Source organism: Ranitomeya variabilis, chromosome 1 (assembly GCF_051348905.1).
Source record: "Ranitomeya variabilis isolate aRanVar5 chromosome 1, aRanVar5.hap1, whole genome shotgun sequence".
NCBI classification, from domain to species: domain Eukaryota; kingdom Metazoa; phylum Chordata; class Amphibia; order Anura; family Dendrobatidae; genus Ranitomeya; species Ranitomeya variabilis.
The window spans coordinates 594,440,446-594,462,541 of NC_135232.1; the positions used below are offsets into that span (position 1 = coordinate 594,440,446).

At 45.5% G+C, this 22,096-nt stretch overlaps 1 protein-coding gene across 6 annotated transcripts in view; it reads left to right on the forward strand.

Annotated features, from left to right (window-relative positions):
• The window catches only part of LOC143769773 (death-associated protein kinase 2-like), a 98,454-nt gene that overhangs the window by 18,204 nt on the left and 58,154 nt on the right, over nucleotides 1-22,096 (forward strand). Inside the window, exon 1 of one of the 6 annotated variants that reach the window (XM_077258645.1) lies at nucleotides 10,966-11,110. The exons of the other annotated variants lie outside the window; for them this stretch is intronic. The gene's annotated coding sequence lies outside the window, so the exon portion shown is untranslated. Of the gene's footprint in view, nucleotides 1-10,965; nucleotides 11,111-22,096 lie in introns of those variants that run through there. 6 annotated transcript variants of the gene reach the window in all.

The following is a 22,096-nucleotide window of genomic DNA, read 5'->3' on the forward strand; positions in this document are numbered from 1 at the left end:
TAACACAGCAGGATCCAGATCGCTGCTGCGTGTCAAACACAACGAGATCGCTATCCAGGACGCTGCAACGTCACGGATCGTCGTCGTTCTCGCTGCAAAGTCGCTTAGTGTGAAGGTACCTTAAGTCTACCCATACACATTAGATAGCATTCTGTAATGCTGTAGATAAGCCCCCAATGTAACCTGAAAGATAAGAAAAGCAAGTTAAGGCCCCGTCTCACATAGCGAGATCGCTAGCGAGATCGCTGCTGAGTCACAAGTTTTGTGACGCAACAGCGACCTCCATAGCGATCTCGCTATGTGTGACACGTACCAGCGATCAGGCCCCTGCTGCGAGATCGCTGGTCGTGTCGGAATGGCCTGGACCTTTTTTTGGTCGTTGAGGCCCCGCTGACATCGCTGAATCGGTGTGTGTGACACCGATCCAGCGATGTCTTCACTGGTAACCAGGGTAAACATCGGGTTACTAAGCGCAGGGCCGCGCTTAGTAACCCGATGTTTACCCTGGTTACCAGCGTAAATGTAAAAAAAAAAAAACAATACATACTCGCCTTCTGATGTCCGTCAGGTCCCTTGCCGTCTGCTTCCTGCTCTCACTGACTCCCGGCCGTACAGTGAGAAGTGAGAGCGCAGCAGTGACGTCACCGCTGCGCTCTGCTCTCACTGTACGGCGGCTCAGTCAGAGCAGGAAGCAGACGGCAAGGGACACCGAAAGGCGAGTATGTACTGTTTGTTTTTTTTGGTAACCAGGGTAAACATCGGGTTACTAAGCGCGGCCCTGCGCTTAGTAACCCGATGTTTACCCTGGTTACCCGGGTGCTGCAGGGGGACTTCGGCATCGTTGAAGACAGTTTCAACGATGCCGAAGTCGTTCCCCTGATCGTTGGTCGCTGGAGAGAGCTGTCTGTGTGACAGCTCCCCAGCGACCACACAGCGACTTACCAACGATCACGGCCAGGTCGTATCGCTGGTCGTGATCGTTGGTAAATCGCTTAGTGAGACAGGGCCTTTAGATACTCACCCAGGGGCGCTCCGGTCCGATGGGCATCGCGGTCCGGGTCCGACGCCTCCCATCTTCATACAATGTCCTCCTCTTCCTTGTTTCTGTCGCGGCTCCTGCGCAAGCGTACTGATCTGCACTGTTGAGGGCAGAGTAAAGTACTACAGTGCGCAGGTGCCGGGAAAGGTCAGAGAGGCCCAGCGCCTGCACACTGCAGTACTTTACGCTGCCCTCAACAGGGCCGACAAAGTACGCCTGCGCCGGAGCCGCGACAGGAAGCAAAGAAGAGGATGTCATCGTATGAAGATGGGAGGCCCCGGACCGCGACGCCCATCAGACCGGACCACACTGGACCACCCCTGGGTCGGTATAATGTAACTTGTTTATCTTATCTTTCAGGATACATCGGGGGGGGGCGCTTATCTACAGCATAAACAGAATGCTGTAGATAAGCCCCTAATGGCGGTGGCCGCAGCTTATATGCGAAAAATGAAGTGACAGATTCCCTTTAAGCTTATATACAGTACAGAGAAAAAGTTTGGACACACCTTCTCATTTAAAGATTTTTCTGTATTTTCATGACTATGAAAATTGTACATTCACACTGAAGGCATCAAAACTATGAATTAACACATGTGGAATTATAGACTTAACAAAAAAAAGTGAAACAACTGAAATTATGTCTTATATTCTAGGTTCTTCAAAGTAGCCCCCTTTTGCTTTGATGACTGCTTTGCACACTCTTGGCATTCTCTTGATGAGCTTCAAGAGGTAGTCACCAGGAATGGTTTTCACTTCACAGGTGTGCCCTGTCAGGTTTAATAAGTGGGATTTCTTGCCTTATAAATGGGGTTGGGACCATCAGTTGTGTTGTGCAGAAGTCTGGTGGATACACAGCTGATAGTCCTACTGAATAGACTGTTAGCTGCTTTTTTCTTGCCATAATACAAATTCTAAGTAAAGAAAAACAAGTGGCCATCATTACTTTAACCCCTTAACGACCGCCGATACGCCTTTTAACGGCGGCAGCTAAGGGTACTTAAACCACAGCGCCGTTAATTAACGGCGCTGTGGAAAAAGTGAATAGCCCCCCCAGAGTTGGATTTTCTCTGGGGTCTCGGTTGCCGGGGGTAGCCGAGACCCCAGAGAACATGATTCGGGGGTTTTTTACCGACCCCCGAGTTGCGATCGCTGGTAATTAACCGTTTACCGGCGGTCGCAACAACAAAAAAAAAAACGCGATTTGCCATTTAATTTCTCTGTGAGGACAGAGAAATGTGGTCCCCGATAGCCCCCGATAGCCCCCCAATACTCACCTACCTCCCTCGGTGCCCCTCGTGGCTCCCGATGGGCGCCGCCATCTTTTTCCGGGGAAATAATGGTGGGCGCATGCGCAGTACGCCCGCCGCCCGGCACCCGGATGTTCTTTGGGGTCTCGGCTGCCGGGGGTAGCCGAGACCCCCAAAGAACATGATCGGGGTCGGTTTTACCGACCCCTGTTTTGCGATCGCCGGTAATTAACTGTTTACCGGCGACCGCAAAAAAAAAAAAAAAAGCGATGTCATTCTCTGTCCTCTGATGTGATCGCACATCAGAGGACAGAGAAATAGGGGGATTCGGGGACCCTGTTATACTTACCGGTGTCCCTGGGTCCTCCTGCTTCTTCTGCTGGCCGCCGGCTTCTTGCTCCGGTAAGAAAATGGGCGCATGCGCAGTGCGCCCGCCATGATCTGCCGGCCGGCAGAAGAAAATTCTTCCTCTTTTTTTATTTTGGTCACTGTGAGATCCTATCACAGTGATCAAAATAAAAAAAATAGTAAATAACCCCCCCTTTATCACCCCCTTAGTAAGAAAAAAATAATAAAATAAAAAAAATGTATGAATTTCTATTTTCCAAATAGGGTTAGGGTTAGGGGTAGGGTTAGGGTTAGGGGTAGGGTTAGGGGTAGGGTTAGGGTTAGGGTTAGGGTTAAGGCTAGGGTTAGGGTTAGGGGTAGGGGTAGGGTTAGGGTTAGGATATGTGCACACATAGAATGGTTCTCTGCGGATTTTTCCGCAGCGGATTTGATAAATCCGCAGGACCAAAACGCTGCATTTTTCCTGCGGATTTATCGCGGATGTACCGCGGTTTTTGTGCGGATTCCACTGCGGTTTTACACCTGCGGTTTTCTATTATGGAGCAGGTGTAAAACCGCTGCGGAATCAGCAGAAAGAATTGACATGCTGCGGAATGTAAACCGCTGCGTTTCCGTGTGTTTTTTTCCGCAGCATGGGCACAGCGTTTTATGTTTCCCATAGGTTTACATTGTACTGTAAACTCATGGGAAACTGCTGCGGACCCACAGCTGCGGAAACGCTGCGGATCCGCAGCAAAATCCGCAACATGTGCACATAGCCTTAGGGTTAGGGTTAGGGCTTGGGTTAGGGTTAGAGCTAGGATTAGGGTTAGAGCTAGGGTTAGGGCTAGGGTTGGGGCTAAAGTTAGGGTTAGGGTTGGGGCTAGGTTTAGGGCTAAAGTTAGGGTTTGGGGCTAAAGTTAGGGCTAGGGCTAGGGTTGGGGCTAAAGTTAGGGTTAGAGTTGGGATTAGGATTTGGATTAGGGTTGGCATTAGGGTTACATTTGGGATTAGGGTTAGGTTTGGGATTAGGGTTAAGGCTAGGGTTGGGATTAAGGATAGGGGTGTATTGGGATTAGGGCTAGGTTTTGAGGATAGGGTTGAGATTAGGATTAGGGTGTGTTGGGTTTAGGGTTTTGATTAGGGTTATGGTTAGCTTTGGGATTAGGGTTAGGGGTGTTTTAGGGGTTAGGGTTGTGATTAGGATTATGGATCGGGTTGGGATTAGGGTTAGGGGTGTGTTGGGGTTAGGGTTGGAGTTAGAATTGGGGGGTTTCCACTGTTTAGGTACATCAGGGGGTCTCTAAACGCCACAGCCAATTTTGTGCTCAAAAAGTAATATGGTGCTCCCTACCTTCTGAGCTCTGCCGTGCGCCCAAACAGTGGTTTACCCCCACATATGGGGCATCAGTGTACTCGGGATAAATTGGACAACAACTTTTGGGGTCCAATTTCTCCTGATACCCTTGTGAAAATAAAAACTTGGGGGCTAAAAAATCTTTTTTTGTGGAAAAAAAATATTTTTTATTTTCACGACTCTGCATTATAAACTTCTGTGAAGCACTTGGGCATTCAAAGTTCTCACAACACATCTAGATAAGTTCCTTGGGGGGTCTAGTTTCCAAAATGAGGTCACTTGTGGGGGTTTCTACTGTTTAGGTACATCGGGGGCTCTGCAAACGCAACATAATGCCTGCAGACCATTCTATCAAAGTCTGCATTCCAAAACGGCACTCCTTCCCTTCCGAGCTCAGCCATGCGCACAAACAGTGGTCCCCCCCACACATGGGGTATCAGTGTACTCAGGACAAATTGGACAACAACTTTTGGGGTCCAATTTCTCTTGTTACCTTTGTGCAAATAAAAATTGGGGGGCTAAAAAAATATTTTTTGTGAAAAAAATATTTTTTTTTGTTTTCACGACTCTGCATTATAAACTTCTGTGAAGCACTTGGGCATTCAAAGTTCTCACAACACATCTAGATAAGTTCCTTGGGGGGTCTAGTTTCCAAAATGAGGTCACTTGTGGGGGTTTCTACTGTTTAGGTACATCGGGGGCTCTGCAAACGCAACATAATGCCTGCAGACCATTCTATCAAAGTCTGCATTCCAAAACGGCACTCCTTCCCTTCCGAGCTCAGCCATGCGCCCAAACAGTGGTCCCCCCCACACATGGGGTATCAGTGTACTCAGGACAAATTGCACAACAACTTTTGGGGTCCAATTTCTCTTGTTACCCTTGTGAAAATAAAAATTGGGGGGCTAAAAAAATCTCTTTTGTGAAAAAAATATTTTTTTTTGTTTTCACGACTCTGCATTATAAACTTCTGTGAAGCACTTGGGCATTCAAAGTTCTCACAACACATCTAGATAAGTTCCTTGGGGGGTCTAGTTTCCAAAATGAGGTCACTTGTGGGGGGTTTCTACTGTTTAGGTACATCGGGGGCTCTGCAAACGCAACATAATGCCTGCAGACCATTCTATCAAAGTCTGCATTCCAAAACGGCGCTCCTTCCCTTCCAAGCTCTGCCATGCGCCCAAACAGTGGTTTATCCCCCACATATGGGGTATCAGCCTACTCAGCATAAATTGCACAATAAATTTTGGGGTCCAATTTTTCCTGTTACCCTTGTGAAAGTAAAAATTTGGGGGTGAAAAGATCATTTTTGTGGAAAAAATGATTTTTTTTATTTTCATGGCTCTACATTATAAACTTCTGTGAAGCAGTTGGGGGTTCCTAGTGCTCACCACACATCTAGATAAGCTCTTTGGGGGGTCTATTTTCCAAAATGGAGTCACTTGTGGGGGGTTTCTACTGTTTAGGTACATCAGGATCTCTGCAAATGCAACATGACACCTGCAGACCACCCCATCAAAGTCTGCATTCCAAGCGGCGCTCCTTCCCTTCCGAGCCCTGATGGGTGCCCAAACAGTGCCCTCCCCCCACATATGGGGTATCAGCGTACTCAGGACAAACTGGTCAACAAATTTTGTGGTCCAATGTCTCCTGTTACCCTTGATAAAATAAAAAATTGCAGGCTAAAAAATCATTTTTGAGTGAAAAAAAAGGATTTTTTTATTTTCACGGCAAAAAGATCATTTTTGTAGAAAAAATGCGACTTTTTTATTTTCACGGCTCTACGTTATAAACTTCCGGGAAGCACCTGGGGGTTTAAAGTGCTCACCACACATCTAGATAAGTTCCTTAAGGGGTCTAGTTTCCAAAATGGTGTCATTTGTGGGGGGTCTCCACTGTTTAGGCACATCAGTGGCTCTCCAAACGCGACATGGCATCCGATCTCAATTCCAGCTAATTCTACATTGAAAAAGTAAAACGGCGCTCCTTCTCTTCCAAGCTCTGCAGTGAGCCCAAACGGTGGTTTACCCCCACATATGGGGTATCAACGTACTCAGGAGAAATTGCACAACAACTTTTGTTGTCTAATTTCTCCTGTTACCCTTGGGAAAATAAAAATTTTGGGGCAAAAAGATCATTTTTGTAGAAAAAATGTGATTTTTTATTTTCACGGCTCTACGTTATAAACTTCCGTGAAGCACCTGGGGGATCAAAGTGCTCACCACACATCTAGTTAAGTTCCTTATGGGGTCTAGTTTCCAAAATGGTGTCACTTGTGGAGGGTTTCCACTGTTTAGGCACATCAGGGGCTCTCCAAACGCGACATGGCGTCCGATCTCAATTCCAGCCAATTCTACATTGAAAAAGTAAAACGGCACTCCTTCTCTTCCAAGCTCTGCGGTGCGCCCAAACAGTGGTTTACCCCCACATATGGGGTATCGACGTACTCAGGAGAAATTGCACAACAACTTTTGTGGTCTAATTTCTCCTGTTACCCTTGTGAAAATAAGAATTTGTGGGCGAAAATATCATTTTTGTGTAAACAAATGCGATTTTTTATTTTCACGGCTCTACGTTATAAACTTCTGTGAAGCACTTGGGGGCTCAAAGTGATCACCACACATCTAGTTAAGTTCCTTAAGGGGTCTAGTTTCCAAAATGGTGTCACTTGTGGAGCGTTTCCACTGTTTAGGCACATCAGGGGCTCTCCAAACGTGACATGGCATCCGATCTCAATTCCAGCCAATTCTGCATTGAAAAAGTCAAACGGCGCTCCTTCTCTTCCAAGCTCTGCGGTGCGCCCAAACAGTGGTTTACCCCTACATATGGGGTATCAGCGTATTCAGGAGAAATTGCACAACAAAATGTATGGTTAAATTTCTGTTTTTACACTTGTGAAAATAAAAAAATATGGTTCTGAATTAAAGTGTTTGCAAAAAAAGTTAAATGTTCATTTTTCCTTCCACATTGTTTGAGTTGCTGTGAAGCACGTAAAGGGTTAATAAACTTCTTGAATGTGGTTTTAAGTACCTTGAGGGGTGCAGTTTTTAGAATGGTGTCACACTTGGTTATTTTCTATCATATAGACCCCTCAAAATGACTTCAAATGTGATGTGGTCCCTAAAAAAAAATGGTGTTGTAAAAATGAGAAATTTCTGGGCAAATTTTAACCCTTATAACTCCCTAACAAAAAAAAATTTTGTTTCCAAAATTGTGCTGATGTAAAGTAGACATGTCGGAAATGTTATTTATTAACTATTTTGTGTGACATATCTCTCTGATTTAAGGGCATAAAAATACAAAATTTGAAAATTGCAACATTTTAAAAATTTTCACCATATTTCCATTTTTTTCATAAATAATCGCAAGTAATATCGAAGAAATGTTACCACTAGCATGAAGTACAACATGTCACGAAAAAAACAGTCTCAGAATCAGCAGGATCTGTTAAAGCGTTCCAGAGTTATAACCTCATAAAGTGACAGTGGTCAGAATTGTAAAAATTGGCTCGGTCATTAAGTACCAAATTGGCTCTGTCACTAAGGGGTTAAGAAATGAAGGTCAGTCAGTCCGAAAAATTGGGAAAACTTTGAAAGTGTCCCCAAGTGCAGTGGCAAAAACCATCAAGCGCTACAAAGAAACTGGCTCACATGAGGACCGCCCCAGGAAAGGAACACCAAGAGTCACCTCTGCTTCTGAGGATAAGTTTATCGGAGTCACCAGCCTCAGAAATAGCAGGTTAACAGCAGCTCAGATTAGAGACCAGGTCAATGCCACACAGAATTCTAGCAGCAGACATCTCTACAACAACTGTTAAGAGGAGACTTTGTGCAGCAGGCCTTCATGGTAAAATAGCTGCTAGGAAACCACTGATAAGGACAGGCAGCAAACAGAAGAGACTTGTTTGGGCTAAAGAACACAAGGAATGGACATTAGACCAGTGGAAATCTGTGCTTTGGTCTGATGAGTCCAAATTTGAGATCTTCGGTTCCAACCACCGTGCCTTTGTGCGATGCAGAAAAGGTGAACGGATGGACTCTACATGCCTGGTTACCACCGTGAAGCATGGAGGAGGAGGTGTGATGGTGTGAGGGTGCTTTGCTGGTGACAATGTTGGGGATTTATTCAAATTTGAAGGCATACTGAACCAGCATGGCCACCACAGCATCTTGCAGCGGCATGCTATTCCATCCGGTTTGCGTTTAGTTGGACCATCATTTATTTTTCAACAGGACAATGACCCCAAACACACCTCCAGGCTGTGTAAGGGCTATTTGACCAAGAAGGAGAGTGATGTGGTGCTACGCCAGATGACCTGGCCTCCACAGTCACTCGACCTGAACCCAATCGAGATGGTTTGGGGTGAGCTGGACCGCAGAGTGAAGGCAAAAGGGCCAACAAGTGCTAAGCATCTCTGGGAACTCCTTCAAGATTGTTGGAAGACCATTCCCGGTGACTACCTCTTGAAGCTCATCAAGAGAATGCCAAGAGTGTGCAAAGCAGTCATCAAAGCAAAGGTGGCTACTTTGAAGAACCTAGAATATAAGACATAATTTCAGTTGTTTCACACTTTTTTGTTAAGTATATAATTACACATGTGTTAATTCATAGTTTTGATGCCTTCAGTGTGAATGTACAATTTTCATAGTCATGAAAATATAGAAAAATCTTTAAATGAGAAGGTGTGTCAAAACGTTTGGTCTGTATTGCACACTGTTTTGAAGCTGTCCAGAATCGCTAAAGCATGCTGTTACTGTCTAACCTTGGCCATCTTCAGTGCACTGCTTACAATCTAGACAGCATCGTTGGTCGGTCTCCTAGGCAACGAGTTGTAAACAAAAGAAAAGTGATAATATCTCAAGAACGGCTGAAAATTTCAATAAGCAGTAAATTGCAAAAATGCTTGTTTTTACCAGTACTAGCTGACAGTATACAGCTATATGATGATGGGAATAACCCTTTAAGTGCCAAAGAATGAGATATGTGTATATCACACTAGAGCTGGCCATACCCATGAGATTTTTATCTGCATCGCATTTACTGAGAATAAAATGTGTGATCATTTTGTTATCAAATTGTAAAATATGTAGAAAAACTTGGCACTCAATAATTTCTTGAAGAAGGATAAGGTTGTTTATTTTACATCCAGACAAGCAGCTCAGTAGCAACTGATCTGTTTGTCTGGATGTGAAATAAACAACCTTATCCTTCTTCAAGAAATGATTGAGTGCCAAGTTTTTCTACATATTTTCCTAAACGGGCTGAAGACCCTACTTCAGCACCTATACCCATATTCTTACAGAGTGCCGTGTATTTTCATATACGTTATCAAATTGTAATCAGATCTCTCTCACTTAGTTACACAGATCAAAAGGTTGGCATATGCCCTACCTCTTAAAGGGCCAGTATAGCTAAAGTTGTAAAGTACAGTTTGTAAAGTGAGCTGCGAATATCATTAACACACGTGCATTTAGAGGAATTGTCACAAGTGGTCATGAAGCTGCTGCGGTGATTATTCAGAAGTCGGGTGAGGAAGGAGAAATGAATCTTCAGAGAGGGAACCTATCTAATCTATTATAGGCATACTTGTGTGCTGATTAGAAATAGTAGTCAGTTCCCTTTACTTTTATTTTATTAGATAGACCTGTAAAAAAGGATTTATACGTGGAAGAAAAAAATAAAATGATGGAAGATTCTGAAGAGGACTCTTCACTACGTCAAAGGTGTCCAGTATTTGTTCTTATTTTATTCCGGCTGTTCCTCTGAGTATTCCCTTAAAAAAATAAATAAAATAAAATCTGCCATATTGTTCCATATATATGGGTCTTTTTGTTTCACACTGATTTGTATGGTCTCTAGTGGGTGTGGCTCACATGATCCTCTTGGGCGTGTCTTTACGTATTTCCTTTAAGCCATGCCCCCTCGGTGAAGAGAATAAAAATCAGCATTAAATAAAAATGTCCATATCTCTGGAACTGGATGTCGTATTATAAAAATAACAGCAACATTGAATATTCAGGGGGCAATGTGAATAAAATAAGAGAAAAAACTGGCCACTTTTGGTGTGGTCACAGTTACCTTTTAGGCTGGTTTCATACCTTTTTTGGACAGAAAATGCTACTTACCAGTGTTAGTGTTGGGATGGTAGGGAATTTTAAGTTGTGCCTTTTGCTGGAGAACGCCCCCAATCCAAGCAGGACTGCCCTCTTTTTGGCAGCTTTAAATAAAAACCCACCCCTTTTTAATCCAGGACAGCCCCCGAGGGAGCCGGAATACTGAATTAAATCGGGTTAGTCTTGGCAAATTTGGGATTGTTAGCAAAAATTCAATATGGTGACTTTTTGGTGTGTTCTGTACCCCTAATTTTGGTGCATATCTATGGAGCATTGCTGTTGTGTTTTTTTTTCTTTGCATCTTCCCATAGATTTCAGTATTTTTCTACCCAGAACAACCATAAAGCCTACTAGTGTGTGTAAAGAAGGGCAGGACTGGGCCACCAAAACTGGCAGCACCACTAGTGAGCAGCAGATGTTTTAAGCCATGGCCTTCACCCTTTTGGTATCGTAGTTGCGGATTAAATATAATAGAGCCATATGGCATGAGATGGCAGCATTATTGTAGATTGAGGTGGAGAAAAGGGATAAATGCCTCAAGTGAACAATGAAGTCATGTTCATAGGAAGCTAGTAGAGTTTCTGAGGTATATGGATAGAGACATTCTACATATCACCCCGATGTGTCACACCGCTAATTATCGTCATTAACGAGGAGAGACAGAGGTCATGACGCCAGGTCTAAAAATGATCGGATTTATTTAATTGATTTCTTTATCACCTATAATTGACGACTACATCTGGAGAGACAGGGAGAGACTTGGTCGCGTGAATTCCTGATGACAGATAACATGGGCGTTCCCCGGTGAGAATTTTCTGAACTCCTCGCTGTGTCCTTTCCGTGGCTCAGGGCAGGTTGAGACTTGGTCAGGAATTCTGCCTGTTGTAGACAGATCTGTGTAACAATCCAGCAAGAAAAGTCAATAAGAAAGAACCGAGCCAGAACTTCTGTGGGGACAGCCGGAACCAATAACGTCACTTGTTTAACAGATCAAATCTTATCTGACTTTGAAGTGAGCTCCAAGGTACGTACATATTGAAAGAACCGAGCAGGTTGATGGTTATTTAATTATTTTCTGAAATGAAATTACTTTAGGGAGAAGCTGTAACTCCTTATGGAAACCAGGTAAGAATAGCAATGCTTTATGGGTAAAACATGCAAATTAGCTTCCTCATGGGTGGTGCAAGTGAGAGTTTCCTTTTTTTCCCACAATAAGACCCAAATCCTCAACAAAATCTCAAAACTCCTCAAAAAGGTGGAGTTTCCATGCTGAAAACTCATCAAAAAGTCTCCATGTGCACATAGCCTTAGGGTATTTTCATGTGGAGTTTTTTTTGTAGTGCTGGGGTGTTTTTGGAGGGGAAACTTCAAAATCCTCCTCAAAAACTTGGATCTTCCCTTCGGTTTCTGCTCCAAAAACTCAGCAAAAAGATTGTGAATACACGCTAAGGCGTTGTGTTTGCTGAGTTGTTTTTTTCTTTTTAAATGACGAGTTTTTCAAGCTATTTTAAAGATTTTTTCCTGAAGTCTTTTTTTGTAGTCTTTGGATAAGAGAGTGCCTAGTTTGGAGCACTTTCCATCAGGAGCCATGATGTGCACTTTTTTTCTGCTAGATATTTTTTTGAAAACCTCTGAGGGTATGTGAGGAGTTTGTGGAGCTGAAAACAGACAAAAACTCTTCAAATCCTTCTCAAAGACTGAAAAAAAATATAAAGCTCAAAAAGCTTCTCAAATAAACTGCATTTAAATAAATTTGAAGAGTTTTCAAAGAGCAGGATTTTAAAGAGGATCTGTTCAAAAAATTTCCTAAAAAAAACCAACAAATCCCTCCCTCTGTGTGAACATGTCCTTACTATCTTGTACTGGGCACCGCTATCAGTGCACGTTATCATTTTCCCAAATCACTTAGGGCTAGGTCTCAGCTTAGAAAAAAACAAAAACTGATTTTTTCGGGCGCGCTGCTATTTTTGTGTTGCATATGTTTGTTTTTCTTGTGTGTAAATCCTGCGTTCCGGATGATGACGAGGTGAAGTATGTTGGTTACGTAGCACAAGTGGCCATAACATTCATTCCTTAAGGCCCATTGTCAGGTAACGTGTTCTTCAGGTTGGGACACTCGCCTTGCCTGAAAGTTTATATTGTTAGTAATATGTAGTTTTCTCAGGGTCATCTTAACCTAAGTGTGAAAAATAAATCTGTTCTCTGTCATTTTTTTTTTCTGCAAAAATCTACCAGTAATTTACAAAAAAAGACAACGTTTTATTATGAAATAGTAAACCGGATTATTCGAATTTTTTAATTGAACTGATAGTCATGAATTGTAGGATTTTTTTTTTATTATTTTTAATAAAATATTCATTTTTTTTTTACTTTTTATACTATTTTACCACCATACCTAACATTTAAGTTTACCCCCATGGTCTTTACAGCTTCAGCTTATTGATAGTTTAAAAAAAAAAGACATGTATCTAAATGTTTTTCTCAACAATTAATGGCTTTGATCAGTTAAAATATCCTATTATTTCACTAAAATACAAATGTTAAATCTGCAGCTACATCCCCCTCTTCCTTTGTTTTTATTAATGATTTCACACTAAATGGATTTTTGTGGTGGCGACTGAGTAGGTTTTTGAACAATTGAGCCAGTTTTACACATCTGTGGACGAGTATGGACCATCACAGACTCAGCAGCCTCATGGGCATATGTGATGCTGTTTAGTTTACGTCATGAGACCTGTACACGGTCCATGATACACAGATGTGACACCAGGTTAAATATTTAGAAGCCTCCACAGTCCCCCCCTCAAAAAAATCTATGTGGTGTAAAATTGTTAGTAGAAAACAGGTTGAGGGAGAGGAGGGGGATGCAACTGCAGGTTTACATCAGTATTTTAGGAAACAAATAGACGATCTACAAGAAATGGGAACGGCAAGTTGCTGGTTAGTGAAGAAGATGAAACTGTCCTGGATTTTTGGGGACTCCTAATTTTTGGTGACTCTTGGGGTTTGCATAAAGCCCAGGAGTTGGGGGAGTGGCTTGGGATTGGTTGTAAATGTACGATCTGTGGTGCTTCAACACTATTGATTCCAAAACTGGGAGTCCCGCATTGTCGTAGTGCCCATGTGTCACCACCGCTTCCATAGACAGTGAATAGAACAGAGGTCGCACATGCGCACTACCGCTCCCTTCTCATGTGGGACACTACACCCGCACCCCCACTTGTGGATAGGTCATACATGTTGGAGGAATAACCCCTTAAATGATCTAATTTTGTAAAAAATGTTGAGAAGTCAGTCACTATTCCCATCACCCTGTATAAGGGACAAACAGTGCTTGCCTTGACCTGAACCCATCCCTTTTCCGATGAAACTCAAGCATTGAGACATTCAGGCTCACATACGTTCACGTTGTATTGCTTAGTGTCTGCTGTAATGACAGAAGAGCCAGGTCCTCTGTAAGGACAGGGTGACATTGGGGTGAGTCACTCTACACTTTTCTTTAATTTGTTTTTTCAGCAGTGACTTTACTGCCCCTCAGGTTGTCCGGCTGCTCAGACCTTCCCAGTCCTCTGTTCTTTCCACCATTTCTTAGAACTGCCAATTCTTTCCACATAAAGGCTTATAAGAACCAGCTGTTCTGTCCTCGCTCTGCTTTCTGGCCGCCTCTTCCTATTATCTGTCCTGGGTACAGTCTAAAGAGTCACCTTGAAAAAGAAATATGGCTTCTCCAGTGATTTAAAGTGTTTTTTGCCATCTTCACAAACAGGGTATTGTTGGATAGAGCTTGTAAATACAAGTAATTTTGTAATTTACTGATTTTAATCATTTTCAGCCGTTCTTGAGACATTAACGTTTTTCTTTTGTTTACAGTTCATTGTCTCAGAGACCGACCACCTCTGTTAAACAACAAAACAATCACAGCGCTTACAATATATTTTCTATTGAGCTCATTAGCACTGTTTTGAAGCTGGCCAGCATCTCTGGAGAACGCCATTACCTCTTAATCCCTACCAGCATCAACAAAGTGCTTGCAAATTAGACAGCAGTGGTGGTCGGTTTCTTAGGTAACAAACTGTAAATAAAAGAAAAATGTGAATATCTCAAAAATGGCTGAAAATTTAAAAAAACATTAAATTGCAAAAGTGCTCGTTTTTACAGGAACTATCTGATAATATGCATCACTATGAAGATGTGAATAACCCTTTAAATGGAATGTATTAGGTGGTAAGACTGCACCTCTTTGTGTATGTTTATATGTGCTTTGCTTTTAACTGTTACTGTTACATCACAGACGTATGATTACTGATGACCTGATGACCACCTCTGATGACGGGGTCTCCATTCATTGTTTAAAGAGTGGTGGTGCACACGCTCACTAGGAGAGAACAGCATTTGCATATTTTTACCCATGAAGCTCTGCTGATACACAGCTGGTCTCCTTAAGAAGCGTAACTCCCTATTTCATCCTTGGTAGAGGGAGCCGCATTAGATTTGTGATGCTCCTCTCCTCCCACGCAGCCGAGTGATGACACTCTGGGACCATTAGTCTTCAGTGAGACACGATTACACTTGATTATTTTCCTCAGCTCCTCAGGCCGCTGCAGTGTAGATGGAGGTGTAATGGAGGGATCTGCTGGAAGAAATGAGATCTGATGCAAAATTACTCCAAAATGTTATGGTGTCACCCAATTTTACAATGTTAACCCTTTCCAGTCAATGTAATAACAGTCCCTACTCAGTGAATGTGACGTATTGTAGCCACTGTGTTGTGTGATTGATGAGACGATGTCACCAGTCTCTGAATACATCCCACAGTGGATGCGTCTGACCCTGCAAGGAGCCATAATGACGGAGATAGACATAACAATAGACAATATCCCCCCCAACCTCCAACCTTGGGGTACAGGATAATGGCACTGACACTTGGGGTACAGGATAATGACACTGACACTTGGGGTACAGGATAATGGCACTGACACTTGGGGTACAGGATAATGACACTGATACTTGGGGTACAGGATAATGACACTGACACTTGGGGTACAGGATAATGACACTGACACTTGGGGTACAGGATAATGACACTGATACTTGGAAAGTAGTGACCACGGCACTCAGGGATTCTTGGGAGGTGCTCAAGTAGGGGATCCAACCCGTAAGTAGCAAATACAATAATTCTTGGCACTCAAGAGAAATTTGTAGAAAAAGTTCAAAAAGTAGATTTTTATTTTAGTGCATCCAGCTCAACATATAAACGTTTTCGGTCTCGACAACTGAGACCTTCATCAGATATGGTTGTCAAATGCTGGAGAATACCGGTAGTGTGTGTGGGTCACACACAGCGTGTGTAGCCAAGGAGCGGGAATGCAAAGCGTCTGTAACACTGGACGGCAGTATATGGCGCTTGTGATAATGCGAGGTACTCGCAGGGTGAGGAGCGCTGTATGGTGCCGCTGCCAGGGGTGGGGAAGACGCTGCGCTGCTGTGCAAGGAGGCGCTCCCGGGGCTGCAGCACACACACTACCGGTATTCTCCAGCATTTGACAACCATATCTGATGAAGGTCTCAGTTGTCGAGACCGAAAACGTTTATATGTTGAGCTGGATGCACTAAAATAAAAATCTACTTTTTGAACTTTTTCTACAAATTTCTCTTGAGTGCCAAGAATTATTTTATTTGACACTGATACTTGGGGTACAGGATAATGACACTGACACTGGGGATACAGGATAATGACACTGAGACTTGGGGTATAGGATAATGACACTGACACTTGGGGTACAGGATAATGACACTGACACTTGGGGTACAGGAAAATATCACTGATACTTGGGATACAGGATAATGACACTGACACTTGGGGTACAGGATAATGACACTGAGACTTGGGGTATAGGATAATGACACTGACACTTGGGGTACAGGATAATGACACTGACACTTGGCGTACAGGAAAATATCACTGATACTTGGGATACAGGATAATGACGCTGATACTTGGGGTACAGTATAATGACACTGACACTTGGGGTACAGGATATTGACGCTGACACTTGGGGTACAGGAAAATATCACTGATACTTGGGATACAGGATAATGACGCTGATACTTGGGGTACAGTATAATGACACTGACACTTGGGGTACAGGATAATGACACTGACACTTGGGGTACAGGATAATGACACTTGGGGTGCAGGATAATGACACTGACACTTGGGGTACAGGATAATGACACTGACACTTGGGGTACAGGATAATGACACTGAGACTTGGGGTACAGGATATTGACGCTGACACTTGGGGTACAGGAAAATATCACTGATACTTGGGGTACAGGATAATGACAGTGACACTTGGGGTACAGGATAATGACGCTGACACTTGGGGTACAGGATAATGACGCTGACACTTGGGGTACAGGATAACGACACTGACACTTGGGGTACAGGATAATGACACTGACACTTGGGGTACAGGATAATGACACTGACACTTGGGGTGCAGGATAATGATGCTGACACTTGGGGTACAGGAAAATATCACTGAGACTTGGGGTACAGGATAATGACACTGACACTTGGGGTACAGGATAATGACGCTGACACTTGGGGTACAGGATAATGACACCGACACTTGGGGTACAGGATAATGACACTGATACTTGGGGTACAGGATAATGACGCTGACACTTGGGGTACAGGATAACGACACTGACACTTGGGGTACAGGATAATGACACTGACACTTGGGGTACAGGATAATGACACTGACACTTGGGGTGCAGGATAATGATGCTGACACTCGGGGTGCAGGATAATGATGCTGACACTCGGGGTACAGGATAATGACACTGACACTTGGGGTACAGGATAATGACACTGACACTTGGGGTACAGGATAATGACACTGACACTTGGGGTACAGGATAATGACACTGACACTTGGGGTACAGGATAATGACACTGACACTTGGGGTACAGGATAATGGCACTGACACTTGGGGTACAGGATAATGACACTGACACTTGGGGTACAGGATAATGACACTGACACTTTGGGTACAGGATAAGGACACTGACACTTGGGGTACAGGATAATAACACTGACTCTTGAGGTACAGGATAAGGACACTGACTCTTGGGGTACAGGATAATGACGCTGACACTTGGGGTACAGGATAATGACGCTGACACTTGGGGTACAGGATAATGACACACACGGGGTACAGGATAATGACACTGACACTTGGGGTACAGGATGATGACACTGACACTTGGGGTACAGGACAATGGCACTGACACTTGGGGTACAGGATAATGGCACTGACACTTGGGGTACAGGATAATGACACTGACACTTGGGGTACAGGATAATGACACTGACACTTTGGGTACAGGATAAGGACACTGACACTTGGGGTACAGGATAATAACACTGACTCTTGAGGTACAGGATAAGGACACTGACTCTTGGGGTACAGGATAAGGACACTGACACTTGGGGTACAGGATAATGACACTTTGGGTTCAGTATGACTAGTGTATAAAATCTCTGGGAACCTCCCTATTTGCTTACAGGGCAGAGTATACGGCATGCTATCCTGTATACCTCTACGGTGCTCACATGTTTGTTATACAGGTGTGTTATGTGTAGTGTCGGCTTATTATATAATTTGACTTTCATTTTCCCAAGTCTACGACTAATGGGGGAGACGTGTGCGGGTCAGTGCAGGACGTCCGTACATGACCGTGATGAGAGCCAGCTGTATGCCCCTTAGGCCTCGTTCACATGTTCAGTATTTGGTCAGTATTTTACATCAGTATTTGTAAGCCAAAACCAGGAGTGGAACAAATAGAGGAAAAGTATAATAGAAACATATGCACCACTTCTGTATTTATCACCCACTCCTGGTTTTGGCTTACAAATACTGAGGTAAAATACTGACCAAATACTGAATGTGTGAACGTGGCCTTGTAGAGACCGCAGGTAAAGAAGGATGCAGGGACAAATGGGAGCCAGAAAGCAAACAGCGTTTTTTAACTTTTCTTTTAACTCCCAACCCAAAAATATAACAACAGTTTTCCACGCAGGGAACTTGAGTACAAGTATACAATATCACAGTAAATCCTAACTACTATATAGGAGGCCTGAACTATACCCGAAGAACGCGGCCGCGCCTCACTAGTACCTCTCCTACTAAGGTAAAGTCAACAACATTCACTTATCAGTGCTGTCTCAGCGATGTAGTCCCGGTGGTGAGGCTCCGTCAGCGACGTAGTCCTAGTGGTGAGGGAAGGCGGTGTCCTCCGACGTCGAACCCAGGTGTAGATTCGAGTCCAGAATGTCTTTTGCGGTGCTGCGTTACCTCCCGCAGGCGGACGTTGATCCGAGATAACCGTTTCCACGTCCAGAGAGGAGTCTTTTTGAGGAGAATTAGCAGAATTATCAGTATCAGTCACAGCTAAGAAAAACCCAGGAGGATCCGGAGCACTCTGTGGCAAGATGCTCCCGGGGAGCGCGGTAATACTGTCCCCGAGCTGATCAGCACTACCCCTCTGCCTGGGGGGTCGCTGACGACGAATGCGCCTCTTTTTGGGGGCTCTGGTAATTGCCCGCAGTGTCTGTTGTACGTTTTCCCCCTGCTTCCAGCAAGTCTCACTGCGGCCTGCACACACACGACAACTGCGCTGCAGTTTCCTCTCCTCAGAGTTTTCCCGCGCTTCTCTGTCCCTGCTTTCGCGCGTTTTTTCTTTTTATCCTCTTCTCTCCCTGCGTCACTCTGCCTCCTGTCACATGAGCCTGGCTTCCCATGCGCCCCTCAAATCCGTCCCCCGGAACCCCGACTCCCGGCAACAATGGTTCCACCCGTCTGCACAGCTCACCAGGTCCCTGTCCCCTACATTCCCCCACCCTGTATGCTCGCCAGTCCCCGGGCGAGGCCTTCACACTGACAGGTCGCCCATCTGACGGGTTGTTCCACACTTGGGTCTGTCTAGTGTGTAAGTCAGGACTGTAGCGAGTTGGGGGTCTACCGGCAGTAGAACGTTCAGAACGTCGTGGCTCGGGTCCCTGTGTAGGGGGTGTTGGGGGAATGTCGTCAGCGGAAGGGTGACTGGTCAGGGGTAGTGTAGTAGTCGAGATAGGGGGAGTATTTTGACACCGTTCTTCTTCTTCATCATCTTCTTCATCCCACCAATGGTTGTTGGGGGACTCAGTCGTAGGTGGCTCTTCCCTGATTGCGGATTCCGGGGTGTCCGAGTCAACAGAGCGACACAACCGGAGCATGTTGCGATGAAGAATGCGAGTACCTGTACTTCCGTGGGCCTCAGACTGCACTTCATATACAGGTCCATGCGGGTCTATACGGCGAAGCACCCGATAGGGTGTTTTTTCCCAACGATGGTCTAACTTGTTTTGCGGTCTTTGCTCTCGAACGAGTACTCGATCACCTGGCCGGAACTCTGGGGGTTTTGCTGTAGGGGTGCTCCGATGCTCCACTTCCCGAATTCGAGTGTGTACCAGTCGGTGTAAGGTCTGCAGCCGATGCCGATGATCACGCACCCACGAAGCCATCCCTGTTCGGGGGCCTTCTTCCTCCGAAGACAGTTCCAGATCTGTCATGCCTTTTCCTGGGCGCCCAAAGACCACTTCATACGGGGTGCGTCCTGTGACTTGATGAACTCTATTGTTGTAGACCCACACTAGGTCAGACACATACTCCGGCCAGCGGGCCTTCTGATCTTGTTCTAGCGCACGCAGCATTTGAAGCAAAGTCCGGTTAAACCGCTCACAAGCCCCGTTTCCCTGGGGGTGATACGGTGTGGTGCGTGACTTATCAATGCCGTAGAGGCGATGCAGCTCTTCCATGACTTTGCCCAAGAAACAGGCGCCTTGATCCGAATGTATTCGCCTCGGACAGCCGTAAACTTGAATAAAGTTCTTACAGATAGCGCTCGCCGCCGACTCAGCCGTCTGATCACGGGTAGGGGTGACTACCGCGAATTTTGAAAAATGATCTACCATAACGAGGCAGTGTTCGTAGCCTTGATGCGCTGCTCCAATGGTAATGTAGTCTATCAATAATACTTCAAAAGGGGCAGACGTCGTGATGCTCTGCACAGGCGCCCTTTCCTCCGGTGACTTGGTTAGCTCACATTGTCGACATTGTCTACAGGCAGTTTGTACTTCCGCAAGCAGCCGAGGATGATAGAACCGAGTTTGCAGCCACTTAAACGTCCTCTTCACTCCGAAGTGTGCCCCGGACTCATGAGCTTCTTTAGCAACTGCGGCCACCACGGGCCCTGGTAAGACCATCTGCCAGGTCGGCTCGGAATCTGCCTGAGCCATGGTTAAGTGGCATAAGAGCCCGTCCTGAAGAGTTAGGCGCTCCCACTGCCGCAGAAGAAGGTTCAGGTCTGACGGGAGAGTTTGTCCAGGGGTTCTCACGGGCAATAGACCATTCGTTATCCACTGTCGCAATGGAGCTAGTTCCTGGTCTTCCTGTTGCAGCCGTATCCATTCGTCCCGACTCTGAACCAACAGTCCTGTAGCCGTTCCGTTCCCGGTCTGTTCCCGGCTCACAGCCGTCCGAGCAGCGCCCCCGATGGCGTAGGGGATTTCTTCTCCCTCCAGCTCCTCATCTCGGTTAGTTCTTGGGGGGTTCTTCCGCAGACGAGAACGCGTCAGCATGAACATTCTCCGCTCCTCGCTTGTAGAGGATACGGTATCTGTACTTGGCCATCCGGGCTACCCAGCGCTGTTCCAGGGCACCCAATTTCGCATTTTCCAGATGTGCCAATGGGTTGTTATCCGTGCGTATCAGCACCTCGGAACCGGCCAGGTACTCAGCGAACCGCTCCGTCATAGCCCACACCACGGCCAACAGCTCCACCTTGAAAGAACTATAATTGTCCGGGTTCAACTCAGAGTCATGAAGAGACCGACTCGCATAGGCGATCACTCTCTCCCGCCCATCCTGAACCTGAGACAACACAGCCCCCAATCCCTGAGAGCTGCCGTCGGTGTGTAGGATGAACGGTTGCGAAAAGTCCGCATAAGCCAACACCGGCGGCTCCATGAGAGCTGTCTTCAAGTCCCGGAACGCTGCTTCTTGTGGCTCCTGCCATTGTATCTTCTTTCCCCGTTCCTTGGGGGAGCTTCCTTTCAGCAGGACTTGTAGATTGTGAGAACGGCGAGCAAAGTTCTTCACGAAGCGCCGGTAGTACCCAGCGAGGCCCAAGAACGCCCGTACATCCTTGGCGGTCTCCGGTGTGGGCCACTCCTGGATTGCGGCAATCTTCTCCTGCGATGGCCGGACTCCTTCGGCGGACACCACATGCCCCAGGTACTCGATCTGTTCCCGGAACAAGTGACACTTCTGGGGCTTCACCTTAAGCCCGTATTTCAGCAACCGGTCTAGTACTTGCTCCAGTCGGCACAGATGTTCCTCGAATGTTGGAGCATAGATGATGATGTCATCCAGATAAATGAGAGTGGCCTCGAAGTTCAAATCCCCCAGACACCGCTCCATTAATCGTTGGAAGGTGCCTGGAGCGTTGGCCAGCCCAAACGGCATTCGATTGAACTCGAATAGTCCCATGGGAAGGATAAACGCTGTCTTAGGACGATCTGCTTCTGTCATCGGGACCTGCCAGTATCCGCTGGCTAGGTCTAAGGTGGAAAAATATTTGGCCCGACCCAGCACGGAGAGAGACTCCTCGATACGGGGAAGTGGATAAGAGTCTCGGACGGTGCATGCATTTAGCTTACGATAGTCCACACAGAACCGGAGCGTGCCGTCCTTTTTCCGCACCAGCACGATCGGGGCAGCCCACGGGCTGACTCTCGCGGATCACTCCCTTTTGTAGCATCTGGCCTAACAACGTCTTTACTTCCTGGTACATCTGCGGGGGAATCTGTCTGTACCGCTCCCTGATGGGCACTGTATCTCCGGTCGGAATTCCATGTTCGATGGCCGTGGTACAGCCAAAATCATCTTCATGTTGTGC